The 15,789-nt window shown below is 48.7% G+C and overlaps 1 long non-coding RNA gene across 4 annotated transcripts in view; it reads left to right on the top strand.

Moving 5' to 3' along the window:
- Positions 1 to 5,290: 5,290 nt before the first annotated feature.
- The window catches only part of LOC135916830 (uncharacterized), a 58,903-nt gene continuing 48,404 nt past the window's right edge, over positions 5,291 to 15,789 (top strand). Inside the window, exons 1-2 of one of the 4 annotated variants that reach the window (XR_010569080.1) lie at positions 5,291 to 5,494; positions 14,632 to 14,783. This is a non-coding gene — a long non-coding RNA (uncharacterized lncRNA). Of the gene's footprint in view, positions 5,495 to 6,603; positions 6,743 to 14,631; positions 14,784 to 15,789 lie in introns of those variants that run through there. The other 3 variants (XR_010569079.1, XR_010569081.1, XR_010569078.1) reach the window with 3 other exon arrangements.

The following is a 15,789-nucleotide window of genomic DNA, read 5'->3' as shown; positions in this document are numbered from 1 at the left end:
GCTCATAACATAAATTGGTGCCAAACGAGGCAGCTTTTCCAATTGAGGTCAGCGAAAACGGTATCCATCATTCGCTCGAATGTGGCTGGATCGGAACAGAGGCCGCAAGGGAGTACTCTGAAATCGTAAAGGCCGTCCGAAGTCGCAAAACCAGTTTTCTCGCCGTACCGCTCATCTACTTCAATTTACCAGCGGCCACATTTAAGATCGATAGAGGAGAAATACTTCGTGCGCCTCAGCCTCTCCAGAGAATCGTAAACGTGATGCAACGGGTACACGTCTTTGTTTGTGACGTTGCTTATCTTCCGGTAGTCAACATAAAACGGAAGCGTGCCATCTCTTCGGTTAACAAGAACGACTGGCGATGACCAAGCACTGCATGAAGGCTGTATTACGCCGTCTTGAAGCATTTCCTTCACCTGCGTTTGAATCGCACGTCTTTCGTTGGGGGAAACACAATAAGGCTGTTGCCGTATGGGGGGCACGTCGTCATAGGTGATGACATGGTGTTTTGTGATCGATGTTTTACGTATCTTCGACGGCCGTGCAAAGCAAGATTGCAACTCGAGCAACAACTCGTGCAGAGGTTGTTTGTGTTCTTCAGGAAGCGTTGGCCTCATGTCAAAGCGGCGTAGAGGTGCTCCAGCAGTGCCGATTGCCTCGGAAATAAAACACTCAGTGACATCGGCGATTGGGTTGGCGTAGGCGTTGGCAGTACCGGGGAAAAGGTGCCGGTGTTCGTAGCTGAAGTTCGGGACAACAGCCTCACAGTGACCATCATGGAGATCAGTAAGGCTTCTTTCTACGCAAGCACCTTGAGAAAGCAGGAGAGAGCGATTGCTTTCTGCGACCGCTTCTGTGACCCATGGTATCTGACAGCTCAACGCCGGCTCTTTTATTGATGCAAGCCGTTGTTCGCCAGGAATTTGAGAACATCGACCTCTTCTCTGCTTTCTGCGCCATGAACATTCGCCACCTTGGTGTCCGCGGACAGGCCTCATCGCAGACCATACGCCCTTCGTCAGTCCAGAAACCCGACGGACCGCATGTAAGAGTGTCATGTGCCACTTCAACCACGACACTTGCACGCGGCCATAACGTGACAGCGTCGTCGATGACACGAAGAGATACTGGAGGGTGGATAGAGTTGGTCGTACCTGCGGCGCTCTTTGTCGAGAAAGTGATGAGGCGTTGTCGAATGTAGATGATAGCTTGGTGCTCCCTGAGAAAGTCTATGCCGATGATTAGGTCTAGAGAACACTGAGGGAGAATCCTCATGATGGCAGGAAACGTAGAGCCGCGAATCTGTATTCTTGCCGTGCACATGCGAAGTGGTGTGGCGATGTGCCTCCTATCTTTGCGAACTGGAGTTTGATTCCAAGGCGTTCTTCACTTTCTTCAGAAGGGTGGCACTTTTTTCCCTCATTATAGAATAATCCCATCCAGTGTCCACTAAAGCAGTCAATGCATGACCGTCGAGCAGCGCAGGAATGTCCAAGGAAATTCTTCCTCCGTAATCAGCAGGTACTGTCGTCATCGATGTACCGTCGGTCCACGTACGCGTCAGTAGGTATTCTTGAGGACGTCCAGACTGAGCGGTCTCGCCCCCGAAGGCCGCTGTGTTTAGCTCTCCCTGCGAAGGGCTGGGCGACCGACCTTACACCACGCTCGAATACGTACGGCGAGGCGGAGAAAACCGCCGCAGCGAAGGGGAGCGAGACTGGTGTCGAACTGATGGGGATCCGCGCTGCTGGGCAACGTATCCTTCAATTTCAGGAGGACGCTGGCCGAGCCGAGGTCTAGGCGAGTTTGCTAAGAATACGCACAGTCAGAGCTCTCGATAGGCGCACTGTCGGTAGACATGTCCAGCTTCGCCACAGTGAAAGCAAATGCGACGGCAATCGGGCGCCCGCCACACGTATCATTTTCTTGGGGTCTGTCGGTGGGCCTGGTAGTACGAGGCCGCTTGGACGGGCTGTAGCATGGCCTGGCACGCTGTGCGAAGTGGAGAGGGAGCTGAGGTAGGTTGCCTCAAAGCTTGCGAATATGGCATACGGGGGCCGTCAGTGCTTCGCGGTTGAGCTTCTCTGTTGAAGGGTGGCTCCCTTAGCTCATGCTGGACTTCGTCACGGAGAACGCTGGACAAGGAGCTTTGCGTCGGCTGTCAGGGCACCGAGAGTTTCTGGAGTTCTTCGCGGATTACGGTACAAATGCGCTCTCGAAATAAATCAACGTGGCCCCAAAGAGCTCTGAAGTAGTCCGTAGGGGAGGCAGCGTTCAAGTGGCGTTCGTATGATGGTGCCCGCTGCCGAAGAGTCTGTTCCATGGAGACGGCCTCGGAAAGAAATTCTCACCCAGTCTTGAGACGACTGCGCACGAGACCACCGAACAGCTGGTCTCTCGCTCCGCGCATCAGGTACCGCACCTTGTTTTGTGCCTACATGCTGGGGTTGGTTCGTCCAAAGAGACACGGCATGTCCTCGACATGCACTGCGACACCTTCCTTCGGCATTTGTATACGGGACTGGAGATCACGCTTAGCTCGCGCTCGGCGAATAGGGCTCGCATACGTCTCAGAAATCCGGAATTCGAATTCTGCCCATTAAGTTAGGGCATCTGCACGGTTCTCATACCAAACACGTGCGCCATCGTTAAGGCGGAAAAATATACGTTTTTCATTTTGTCTGCGTCATCCCACTTGTTGAACGCGGCAACACGTTCTTAAACAGCCTCATGTATGGCGCTGTGGAAAGGATTCGGCGTTCGCGGATTGAGTAGCATACAATGAATCGGCGCTGTGCCTTTCATACCGGTTGGGGCGTTTGGAGCTGCCATTTTCTCTGGGAGGAGTCCAAACTCCGGGGCTTGTCCACGGATCTCTCTGCTGACGCCTTGTACACGCGTAACCACCGGTACGGGGCTGGAGCTCCTGCTGCTTGGAGGGGTTTGGTGCATAGATTATATTACCCCGCAACTCCACCAGTTTGTCCCGCGCTAAGGCAAGCGTAAGCAACAGTAGCAGCAGCCAGACACGAAAAATGCCAAACACGAAGGGTCCTTTCTCCAGCTGGCGCGGGATCTTTTACTCGCAATGCTGACCGTTTGCTGGCTCAAAACACCAAGTGGCAATACGGTGTGTGATATCAGTCACTTGTCCAAGGACCCACCCTGTGGGCCAGTGTGGCGAGGAAGGACCTTCTCAGAAAGGCGCACATATCGGGAGGGGGACCAAGTAGCACGAGGGCACACGGTGCAAAACAATCGGTCTTAGGTTGTAAAGCTGCTTCTGATTTCCTTGGGAAGCAGCAAGTCTACTACGGGCTATCTGCCCTGCGGAATCAGCCCAGGTAATGGCGTCGCCTGCATATTAACTAGTCGAAGGTGCAGGGGAAATCAGCAATGTGTCCAACGGTAAAGTTGGTTCGCGTCAGGACAAAAGATAAAAGGCATAATATCAAGCAGTGTCATGGCGGGATGCATTACATGCGAAGGCCACGTTTGGATGTGCAAGTCCCAATCACGGCAGTAAGCCTACACGTACATGTACTGTGCAGGATATCGTCGATGACCTCAGACAGGAAAGTTTGGTCTTGGTCAGTCAGCATGTGGCGTGGGGCTCCGTGTAGGCAAATTACGTCAGCGAGGAGAAAGTCCGTTACGGCTGTAGAACATCGATGACAGCCCATTTGTTTCCTGCAGCGGATATAGGAAAAGGTCCGAGAATTTTCGAATCGACACGGAAGAACTCATGTGCGACGTCGATGAGCTGAAGATTCCAAACAGGATGCGTAGACGGTTCCTCTCGGCATTGGCAGTGCTCGCACGTACCGACGTAACGCCACATTGAGCAGGCTACGCCAGGCCAACAAAAGCGACGGCGCACACGGTCATTTGGGGGACTAACACAAAGGTGGCTAGCAGTTGGGGCGTCATGAAAGTGACAAAGAACTGTGGAGCGCAGGTGTTATGGTATAACGAGCTAAAAATCAGGGCCGTTAGAGTACAAGTTACGCCGATATAAGGTACTATCTTTATGAGCGAACATGCGCACAGAGGCGTGTCTAGGAGACGATTGCACGTGCTCATTTATTTCTCTTAAGTAGGCACCATAAACTGGGCAGTGGTCGTAGTCGCAGGGGTAGCTGACGACCACGTATCCTCAGCTGGCGGCATGGCGGTCGATTCGAGGAGGCATCCGCTGCGAAGCGCCGTCTTCATTAGAAGTACCCTGCACCTCCACCAAATAATATTAGGTGTAAGCAGAGTATGGATACTATTGATAGTGTGCAGTTTCAAGGGTAGCAAGCACTAATCAACATGGTAGCCATACAACATCGCGCAAGGCACGTCGTCAACACCATCTCAGGCAGTGGCTGCTTATGTGTGCGTTCCACTAAATCGCAATGTCGACACCATAATCTTGGAATAACACGTAGCACTGTCATTGGATTGAAATTATTCATTATTTATGTCTACCCTTCACTTTAGGTTTACTTAACAATAAGTGGATATTACTTTCCCTATCTGTGCTACGCTGAATACCTCACTATTCCCTATTTCAGTTATTTACTATCGGTCCCTCTCTCATATTCGCTTAACCCTTCCTTTTCCAATGTTTTATTTTTTTCATCATATCACCACTCGCTGGGTGGCATATCACCCACAGTCGGCTTGCGCCATTAAATAAGGCATCATCATCATCATCATCATCGTCATAATCATCATTGCACTTTTCGCTGGCCTATTGGCGCATTCTCCTGTCTTTTGGTTAGTGAATATGAACATATTCATCCCAGCTTGCAAGCAGCCGTAACTTGGCGTGCGCCAGGTACTTTTTTGACGCTTGAATATTTTTTCTTCATGTTCGGGACAACCTGCAGTGGTTTCCTGCGCCTGCATTTCGTTTTAGAGTTCAAGTCTTTGTACTTTTCCCCAACTTTTGTGGCTGCAGTTGTCACGCTGCTAACACACAGCTTTCTATTCTTTTTTTCTTAGTGTCCGTTGCTTTTGTTAGTTGAGGTCAGTTATTATAACACCATCTTTTGTTTATTGTTTGGCTTCTTTTTTATAGTTTTCCTTTTCTTGCTATTCCAACAGTGTTTTCATTTACAATTTGTTTTCTTTTTCTACTCCTAACCTACTTTTTCACAGTGAAAGAACAGTGCGCTCACATTGTGTAAAAGTGGTGGCAGAGCTATAACGTTGTTGTTTGTTTTTGCGTTTGGCGCATGTATGAAGTCTGCTTTTCTCTGGCACTTCTTGCTACATAGATTGGTAGTCGAGGCTGAGTTCTACCATTTTTTTCCGCCCTGTAAGGCCTTTCCGTCCAGTTGTATTTTCTCCATCAGTGCTTGTAAAGTGGCTTACGTCACATCTGCTATGACTTGAGTCACCCGAATGGATGTGACAACATCTTCTCAATAGAACTACTATAGCACCCGTTCTTGCGAATATGAGTGCCTGTATTTATTCTTCGTCTAGCGGTGTTACCACGGTGAGTGATTTGATGTAACCGGTTGCTTCCTTATCTAACGACAATGGTTTGAGTGGCAAAATACACACGTCGTACCGTTAACCATTATACAATGATGTGTCACTGGTTTGTCATTTTATTGTTTCTGGACCATAATCTCTCCGGGGGATCCTTTTTTGTGTTTGTTCCATTTCTACGTGATAGACCATGTAAATACTTTTGCATTCACATCGCCTGTGTATTTACTTGCACGGTGTCTTGTATCCATATGTTACCCGAGATCGCAGTCCCGGTACTTATGTTACTACACGTTACCTTATTAAATTTACTCATTGCTAGACACGTAAACTACAATAAATAATTAACCACTAAATAAATAAAAAATGTAAAAATAGAGAAATAAATAAATAAATAAGCAAACTACCTTATCCACGCTAAACTTCAGAACAAACGCGCCAGTTGTTCAACCAGATGTTTGATGTTTCATTCGCGCTTCTGTTAACCAAACATTACCCTATACGACTTGCATGAATGCCTTATTCTACCCGCTACTCGGAGTTAAGGGTGTTAGTGTTTCTTAGGTTTAGAGCTTCTCAGCGAAGCAAGAAAATATGCGCAGCACTCCACAGGTCGCAGTGTTGTAGGGGTGAGCACACGTTGAAAACGGTGCTATTCCTTAACCGCAATAATATTGAGATGAATATAAAAAACATCAGTTGGTATATGCAGGGCTTTCCGAGGAAACGAACGAATGATACGGTAAGAGAGAGACGTTGTACAACAGGGACCACTGTTCTCTGAAGTTTGAATCATGACTCTCTCTAAATATAGCGGCACCGTTTCATAAGAAACAAGCTGTGCAATTCTTGGATATACAGCTGGTATTTTTCATGGAAGTGTTTTTCCACGGCTACAAGTTCTCTCTCCGATATCTCAGTTCTATAGCTTTGACCTTGCATATGCGCACCTGTATGCATTTCGTGCTTTCTGACGTAGATCAGAAGTTGGAAACGAATGCTTTATGCGATTTATTTTTAGAGCAAGAATGGCACCTTCAAATAATAAATCGCATATATTATAGGACAAGTTAAGTGTTGTTTAAAAATTTCAGGAAACACACGATGTTCACAGAAAAATACAGGCACACTTTAAAGGTTTCTGTGGAAGTTCCAGGTTATATGCTCAATGGCAATGTGTATTGTGAAGCTTGTGGGCTTGATAAGTTTGGCTCTTGTGGCTAACGGCGCTACTCTTCAAGACCTTAACAACGTAAGCATATTATGTAGGCAAATACGTTTGAGCCTTTTAATGGTTTCATGTATTCTTCACTTTCTGTTTCTCTTGCGCAATCAGGGAGTAGTGGTTTTTCTGGGTCACGATAAATAGTCCAGTGGTTTATTACGTCAATACTATTTCTCAGTTGGCCTAACTGTCGACTTGTTTTTTATGCGTACTCTTTCACAGCAAATGTTCATTACAAGTAAGCAGTTCTGCCAGTCAATTGAAATCGTAGAATAATTGTGTCTTTACACTCCCCAGCCCCTCTACTATTGTATTGCGCACGTACAGCGCTTTGCTTCCGATGGAATTCATTAAGATATCACGCTTCACCAAATCTCGCTATCATAATAATCCTCTATCAAGGTGTAGCTAGTTGGCTCACGGTAATCGTCAAATTTTTATTAGCAGTAGAGTTTATTTCCAGAAAGATACACTATCTCGACCTAAAGCTGAGAGGAAAGTGAATGAAAAATTTCATTCGAATATTGCATTCATGTCCTGAAACATCTCTTTGGATTACGGGACACGCCTTTGAAGGGCGCCACATTGGTTCATTAACGAACAAAGTGCATTGTACCGCATTCGATTATATATTATTTTGCCTGAATATTGGTACGGCGACCATGGATAGAAACGGATAGTTCGTGTTCAGCAGCGCGGCACCAGAGGTACTAAACCTCTACGAGCGGCAAGATATGGTAAAGCTAGGTGGACGAGACGAACATTAAGCACCATCAATGATACTTGTTAAATGAAGCCAAACGTCTAGTCTTCTGTGTCATGCTATCTCTACGTTCTTCTGGTTAATTTTCTTCTTTACTTATTGTGGTTTTGTGCGCGCTGCCTGCACCTCACAGTCGAGTGCAGCGACTACAGCGACAAGAGCATCTGTACGTCAACTCCGTCGCAACCGTATGGGTCTATCGTGTTGCGTATAGTACTATTAGATAGCAATCAACGCCGGGGCGTGTCCTTTCTTCGGCAACCAAACTTAACTGCAGTCTGATGGCGTACGCTGCTTGAAAATTCATCAGTGTGTGTGGCCGCAGCGGGCGGGATTCGATCCCGCAACATCAGGCTAAATAGTGCGGGCCAAAAAGTACTACGTCCCCACGGCGCGTCAATGTTATTTCATAGTTGAATTTTAGATTTCATTCCTGTCTGAAGCGGTGCTGGAATCGTAGAGCACCCGTCTCGTATGCGGGAAGAACTAGGCTAGAATCCAGGTGCCGCTGAAAACGCGCCGGAGTTTTATAATGGGCAGAGATGTCGGGCAACTAGGCCTTCGGTTATTCATATGGGCTCTAATTTTATCTATCGGGGTTCTGCTCTCAGTTGTGATTTGCGATGGTCTCTGGGCGCCCATTGTCCCACCACAGCTTTGGTGAAATGGCGAAACATCCGCCACTGCTTTGGGAGGCAGACGCGTGCTACCGCCTGTGTACTACCGCCGTGTGCCTAGCCTGTGCTACGCTCAGAAGCTGCACGTGTTCCATACCCTTGCAAGAACGCCCATCTATTGTGATTGTAGCGGTTTGAGGCCGCCACATTCTTTTTTGAATAGTCTTGGCGTAGTGCATGTCTTGGTTTTTCCACAGCAAGTGTGGCTGTCTGAACGAACTTCTGCCAAGCAACACACCCCCGCAGAGCCAGACGGCCGGCCGAACGGTGGCTTGTATCCATCTTTCAATTTGCTGCGTGTTAAATGAAGTTCACTGAAGCACATGGAGGTTGTTTTGCCTTAGTCTAGTTCAAGTTGCAGGGTCATCAGCCCCAAGTGAATTGAAAAAGTGCGCTTGACCACTGTCGCGACTTGCTCACGTAACGTTCAGTACGGTGAAGATGAGCACTGTGATCCACTGTGGCTGCTTAGTGACCTTGGTGTGTGTGTGTGTGTGTGTGTGTGTGTGTGTGTGTGTGTGTGTGTGTGTGTGTGTGTGTGTGTGTGTGTGTGTGTGCGTGTGTGTGTGTGTGTGTGTGTGTGTGTGTGTGTGTGTGTGTGTGTGTGTGTGTCCGAGTGCACGGGATACAATTCTGTCCGCGGTGTCCGTATTTCAATGGGGGTGGAATGAGAAAAATGTCGGTGCATCATGTATTGAGTGCAGGTTAAAGTAACCGAGCTGGACGAAATTATTTTACATCCCCCCACTACGGCGAACCTCTTAAGCATATTGTGCTCTTTGCTCCCAAAACTCAGGCATTTATATATTTAGCGAACTCTGCTGCGTACTTGCTCGCGGTGGCTGTAAAGGTAATCAGAGCCCGTATTACGATTTCTGTATGGCTTACCAAGTGAGAATTCTAATGAGCGAAAATGTACAGCTACGGACGTTTTCTAACACAGTTCATGTTCATAAGGAAGCCCAAACCACCCCTCTTAGCCCTGTGAGTATAGTGTTTCTCGGCTGAGTTCGAGTTGACTGGTCTGATGCTAATGCTGGTGTACCGTGCATTAGCCACGCGTTAAAGAAGCCCCGGCGATAAAAAATACTGGATCTCCGCTACGGCGTCCCTCATCATGAAATTATTGTTGAGTCATGTAAGATCCAAGAATTCATTGATATTTTTTTCATATAACAAGTGGGTTGAGCCAGATACATTTATGTTTGCGTGTGTGTGTGTATGTGTGTACAACGTAAGCGCACGACTAGGTTGCAAGACACATTATGCGATTGTAGACCACACATGTGACCAAGGAGCCCAATTTTTTGCTCGTGACACTCATATGAATGCGTTGGAACCTCGGTTTAGCTGAGGCAACATATATACATCTTTACAGCTTGACAACACAAAGTCAACTGGCTTCACTCAAGAGTAAAAGCAGACTTGACGAGAAGCAGTACGAGAAGCGAGGTGGCGCCCCAGTCGGGCAGCCACCTCGCTTCCAAAAAAGAGCAAGGTGCAAGGACCCCCGACCGCAGCGACAACGAGGTGACGGATGGTCGCTACAAGGGCTCTCCCAATAAAATGCCGGACGTTCGGGTGTGAATGGCGGAAAGAATGAATAAGTAATGCTCAAGATAGACTGGTTTCACGCGGTCACGCGACACTGTCGCTTCTTTGCCACGGACATCAATCTGCAAGGTTTCTTCTGAACGCGAAAGTACAAAAAGGGTTTTGCCTTCATAGGAAGGAGCGAATGGTGGCTTAATAGGGTGGCATCGCAGAAAGACGTGCGCGGTTGTGTCCATCATCAGGAAAGTAAACAAAGGCTGCCCGTGGGTGATAAGGGGGGGGGGGGAGAGTGCAGGGCAAAGCAATTCGATCCAGGAATGTAGCCTCTCTATGCGCTACGTGCCCGCATGCCACGCAGCACTTTGCGAGGGTTAAACAGGTCTTGCTGGAACGGAGGTCTTGCTGGACTGGAACGAGGATTGCTTGCCCATAGAGCATCGTGGCTGCACTGACTCCTAGGTCATCCTTGATTATTGTTCGGAGCCAAAGTAGAACTAGGGGTAGCTTTTCCACCCTGTGCTCTCTGTCGAAAGTAACGGTCACTGAGGCCTTCATTTGTCGGTGGAGACGCTCGACTATGCTGTTGCTGTGTGGGTGGTAAGCCGTGGTGTTAGGAAGGAGCGTGCCGAGAATTCTCCCAGCGCAGAAAAAACAAGCTTTCGAAATGCCGGCATCACTGAGTGGCTATGCGCGAAGGGCAGCCGTAAAGGGGCACTTACGTAGCAACAAACGCTTTCGCCACCGTTTCGGCCGTGATGTAGAGGTGTCACGTGAGGTCACCTTGAGTACCGGTCGACAGACACACACAAGCTTGTCAGGGTGGAAGGGGTCCCACCAAGTCTGAATGGAGATGATGGAAACGTCTCCAAAAGTACTGCACCACAGAACGGGTGCGTCAGGACACTCTTATGGCTTGACAGGCTTGGAAGCTTTTTTTCCTACTTCTAGCATTTTTCGTGATCCCTAGTGAGACGAAGCGGTCTGTAATAGGCCTCTGTGTCGCTCTGACCGGGATGGCTTAGCCGGTACAGTGAATCTAATATTAGCCGCCGAAACTGATTGGGCCCGAACAGGTGAGGAGCTGCCTGCAATGTGTCGCGCCTACCAATGTATTGTATGGAAGCGGTAGCTCTGGTAGGTACAGCGACAAGCCCTCTTACCTCTGATGGCGCAGCTCGGAGTTTGGCTGGGCGAAGGCTAGATCATGGAAATCCTCAGAACCAGCAGGCACAGTGGCGATCCGCCACAGTGTATTAGCTGCCTCCTTTTCGCTCCCAGGGATAAGGCAGTCGTTGCTAGGAAATTTTGACACAAAGGAAAGTTGCCAGAGCTCACGTTCTGAGTGGAATGAAATGCTGTTCTCGAAAACGAAGGTTGACGGCTTGTCGTCCTTGAGAATGTAAAAGCTACAGCCTTCGAGAAAAAATAAACTGAAGTGCTTGACAGTGCAATAGATGGCCAACGTCTCCCTCGCAAAGGGGCTGTAGCGAGCTTTTTTAGGGTCGAGGTGCTTCGAGAAGTAGCCCAGCGGCCTCCAGTCAGTGTCATTGTGCTGCTGCAATATTGCACCCACTGCCGGGGTCGACGCGTCTGCCATAAGGCAAGTTGGTGCGTAGGGCAAGGGATGAATCGGCAATACCGCAGCCACCAACCTTGGCTTCCAGGATGAAGTGTTCGTGCTCGGTGGATTATTGGAAGGTAGGAGTTCGTTAGAGTCGCGACGCAGCAGGTTGGTAAGCGCCTGAAGAACTTGCGCACATGATGGTATTAAGCGCCTGTGAAGATGTATGAGCCCCAGCAACTTGCAATACATTCGGAAGTAGGTTGAAAGGGGGAAGTCCTCAATAGCCTGTACCCATTATTCCAGTGGTTTTACGCCTGGGAGAGAAATGCGATGGTCCAGAAAATTCAGGGCTTCAACCCCGAAAATACATTGCTACTGCTTCAGGACCAGCCGGTTTTCATCCAGTCGCTCAAATAGAAGGCGAAGGTGCGTTCTGTGTTCTTCGTCTGTCGAAAATGTCGTCAAGGTAGACAGACGGGAGTACGTGCGTAACTTCGTCTATGCACTTTTGAAAAGTTGGCACCGCATTCTTCAAACCGCAAGGCATACAGACACACTCAAATAGGCCAAATGGAGTGGTGATTGCTGTCTTCGGTGTCTCGCTGGTTTCGACAGGAATTTGGTGGTACGCGATCATCAAATAGATCTTGCTCTATATTTTGGTTCCTGTGAGACGAGCGCCGAAGTCACGTATGTGGAGCAGGGGATATTGATCTGGAGTAGTGGAGGCATTCAAAGCACGGAAGTCACCACAAAGCCGCCAGTCACCACTGTCGTTCTGCGGAACCAGATTAAGAGATGAGGACGAATTGCTGGAGGAATGACAAACAACGCCGAGCTGAAGCATGCGTTCGAACTAACGGTGAGCGATTTCCAATCTCTGTCCAGCGTGCCTCCGTGGTCGGGCGTCGGCAGGTGTGCTGGTGATGGTGACCTAATGCGCCACCTTGTGTTTCACGGGCAGAGCATCGTATGGGGCTTCGTGAGTTGCTGGTAGTAAGCAAGTATCTTGTCGTACGTTGAGACCGGCCAAAACCTATGGATACCAGATGAAGTGAGGTTGGACTGAAGCCCAAGCGCGTCCAAGGATGTGGCATTATCCTTTAGGCGCCGCTTGTGAGAACTCACATCTACGTTAAAATGATTGAGGAAGTCCGCTCCCAGTATGGCAAAGCTGACGTCGGCGTGCCCATTACCCATCTGTGCCACGCGAGAGTCCGATGTCTAGTGCTATTGACTAGAGCCCATGAGACACTATGACAGTGTTTTTCACTGCGCCGAGTGTGGGTGCAGACTTACCGTGTGGGCGACCTCTGCCCGTGGTGGGAACTATAGACAGCTCGGCTCCGGTGTCGAGGAGGACGCGGGTGCCAGTCATGTGCTCGACTACGAAGAATAGTCGGCTTTCGCGAGCGCCAATGTCACATGCCGCCAATAGCGAAAGAGCGGTTAGTTTCCCGTCCGCGAGCAAGGCTGGGTGCAACGACTTGCTTGTTCGCGAAAGCGACGATGGCACTAGCACATCTGCCACGGCGAGTTTCTTGATGCGCTGCGAGACTGCGAAGGCCAATGGCGGCGCCGAAGCTGATCACTACTGTTGCCACCCGTTGTCAGCTTGTCCAGTGTACGGGTAAGGTGGTTGACTGTTTTGTCTAGTTGCGAGAGTCCGCCTCTTGACTTTGAGATTCTCGCAGGAATAATAGCTGCGCCGAAGACGAGCAGTCGCAAATACATTCAGAGAGTGCAGCTAGCCAATCGGCGCTCATCTCGTCGGAACCTGCAAGTACCATGCCTACGCACTATGCGAGGCGTTGCAAGAACAGCTCGCGCAAGATTGGAAGCATGGTCTCGTTTACGGAGTGCTCTCCAATAAAGAACACGACCGGTGTAGGAATTGTGCCCAGTTCCTCACAGAAAAGCTGTTGGAGCCTTCTGTGTCGAGATGGCTCGATGTGCTGCAGGACCGTGCATTTCAGGTCGTCGTATGCTATGGCCAAAGGCCTACCTGCTAGCGTCTATGGAATGGGCGATGTCGGATGTCAATGCGGTGACAACGTGCAGGAACTTTACCCTCTGTGAAGTGATGCGGCGGACTGAAAACGGGCCTCTACTTCCATAAGCCAAACTTAGAATCTGGGCGACAAAATCTGGGAAGCTGGAGCTCTGAAGCGATGACAGTAGACGTAGTCTTGGCGTCATCTCTGCCAGCATGAGTAGGAGTAGCGTGATCCATGGCTACCATTCGAAAAAAAAACGCGAATGCCCTGGGTCACCACTCGATGGGAGCTCGACTTATCGGAGGCAAGGAATACACGCCTTGACAGGTTTAGAACGTAGAATGCACTGATTGTATTCAAGGGTAAAAGCAGGTTTCCAGGGTGTCGTAGTGGCGCCCCAGTCGGACAGGCACCTCAATTCCAAGAAGCAGCAGGGGGCAATGACCCCTATGGCAGCGACAATGAAGTGAATGGACGGTTCCTACAGAACCAACAACTAATCAATAAAAACACGAGTGTGCTTTACTGTTTTCTCTTAAACGTGTAAATTAAGCTTCAAATGTAAATACAAGTGGATAAATACAAGTGTCATTTAAGCTTCAAATGTAAATACAAGTGGATAAAGTAGCAACTGAGCTACTACTATGGCTGTTCCCGTTTGCCCATTCTTGACTATTAGCTTCTGTGCGAAAGATGTAACCAATGAAGCGTTCTTCAGAACCATTCTTAGCTGTGACAGCTCATGAAGCACCTCCTTGTCCCCCCTTGCATATCCTAGTATATAGTTACGGTATAAGGTCTACGGTGGTCTTTAGGAATAGGCAGGTTGAATGCTACATGAAGGCATTAAAGCTGCTACAGTCGAGAGGCTCCCTATATACAATGCCCGAAAATATGGTAAGCCGATGGGCCCAAGGTTGTTAGTCTCAAGCAGGCAATTCAAAAACTGTATCTTCATTCCGAAGTAGATATTTCAACCCGAAGGCTTCACCATATTTTAAATCAAATCTCTCGCTATAGCCTAACATTATTTTTGTTCCACAGATGTGTTAATTAATATGGGCTGAGGTAAAATTACAGTCCACATCATTTTACACTACATGCCACTAAAGCTAATTTGATAGTCGATTATTGCGTTCTTGCGATTCCCTTCTTTATTTCTTTCTTGTTTTGCTTTTTGTAAATAGCTGGTGTTTTCGTTGCAATCTCCGAAATGAACGTTTGGTGATGCTAAGCGTTGTCTGATGCCCCCCCATCTTTACGTCTGTGTCGCGGTCGGTAATACCTTCTATGTTTTAATTCCGCTGACCCATTTAGCCAAATGTGTTATATTAAACCAGTATCGATATGTTTTCATCTAGTTTCTGAATACGTACGGGAAGATATGGACCCGCTATCGAAGTTTTCATGTGGGAACGACGACACAGAGAAATAAGTGTATATATGCTGAAATAAGGAGAACTGAACTAGGTCACTACCTCTATGCACAGCACTACGAAGTCGGATCTAATTGGTATGTGCTATTTTATAGTTCAGCTACTGCGTATAATAAATTATGCTTTATGTCTCTTCGTTTTACTGGAAAGTGGTTAGTGTTCCGTATATTCTTTCAGAATAATATTAGAGAAGGATCCCGGCCGCGTATTTTGCTTTCCGCGAATGATTCCACACGCGAGAGCGAAAAAAAGGACGGCGAGGAGGACGGCGCAACTCCCGCCGGGCGCCCTTGCGCACGCTTGGCTCTCGCCATGAGGTCATGTGTTGCCTGCTAGGCTCTTCCCATGACTGCCGGCAACCCCCTACAAAACAGCTGACGCGCGCACGCGGCTTTCGCCGACGGCTTCACGCGCGCGCGTTTTGCTTGAGAGTGCCAGTGCGGATGCTGGGTGCCCTGTTTCGGCGCCACCTGTTCTTACGCGCTGCTAGTGGATCAGACTGGCTGAACGGAGTGCCTTCCACGTTGTTTGTGTTTTCAGTGGCAAAAGCATTAGAAATCTATTCGTCTCTATAACCAACGCGGTTCCGAGTGGCATGGCGGGCTCCTGGACATCCTCGTGCGAGCTAGACGCCAGTTCGAACTGCCCAGCGAGCGTCAAGTGCCTCCGTGTTGACCTCTGCACGGCCGAAGACGCGTACGAGTGCATCTCCAGCTACAGTCACACTACCAATACGACATGGATTGTCGACTGGGAAGAATAGGCTGAATGAAAGTGAATGTTTTAATTCCTTACTCGGGTTTCTTTCGATGGCGCCTTTCAGGCAAGAAGTCGCGATAGCAGCAGCATAAATTTTCATTTACGGAAGCTCTTTTCACTACCTCTAGCGTGTGATGAATGCAACTATTCAAACGTGTCCTTCGCGCCAGTCCGAGTGTTAGCCGCGAATGTAATGCGCCGGTTTTCAGGTACTTCAACGCTGCCCTTCGCGCAGCTCCGAGTGCCAGCTGTGAATTTATTGCCGTAAGGTTTTCAGGATTTTAACTACTGAGCAACTCACCATCGCTGATAATGTCAGACAAT

Source organism: Dermacentor albipictus, chromosome 7 (assembly GCF_038994185.2).
Source record: "Dermacentor albipictus isolate Rhodes 1998 colony chromosome 7, USDA_Dalb.pri_finalv2, whole genome shotgun sequence".
Classification (NCBI taxonomy): Eukaryota; Metazoa; Arthropoda; class Arachnida; order Ixodida; family Ixodidae; genus Dermacentor; species Dermacentor albipictus.
The sequence above is the reverse complement of the archived record's forward strand: the minus strand, read 5'-3'. Positions and strand labels throughout refer to the sequence as shown.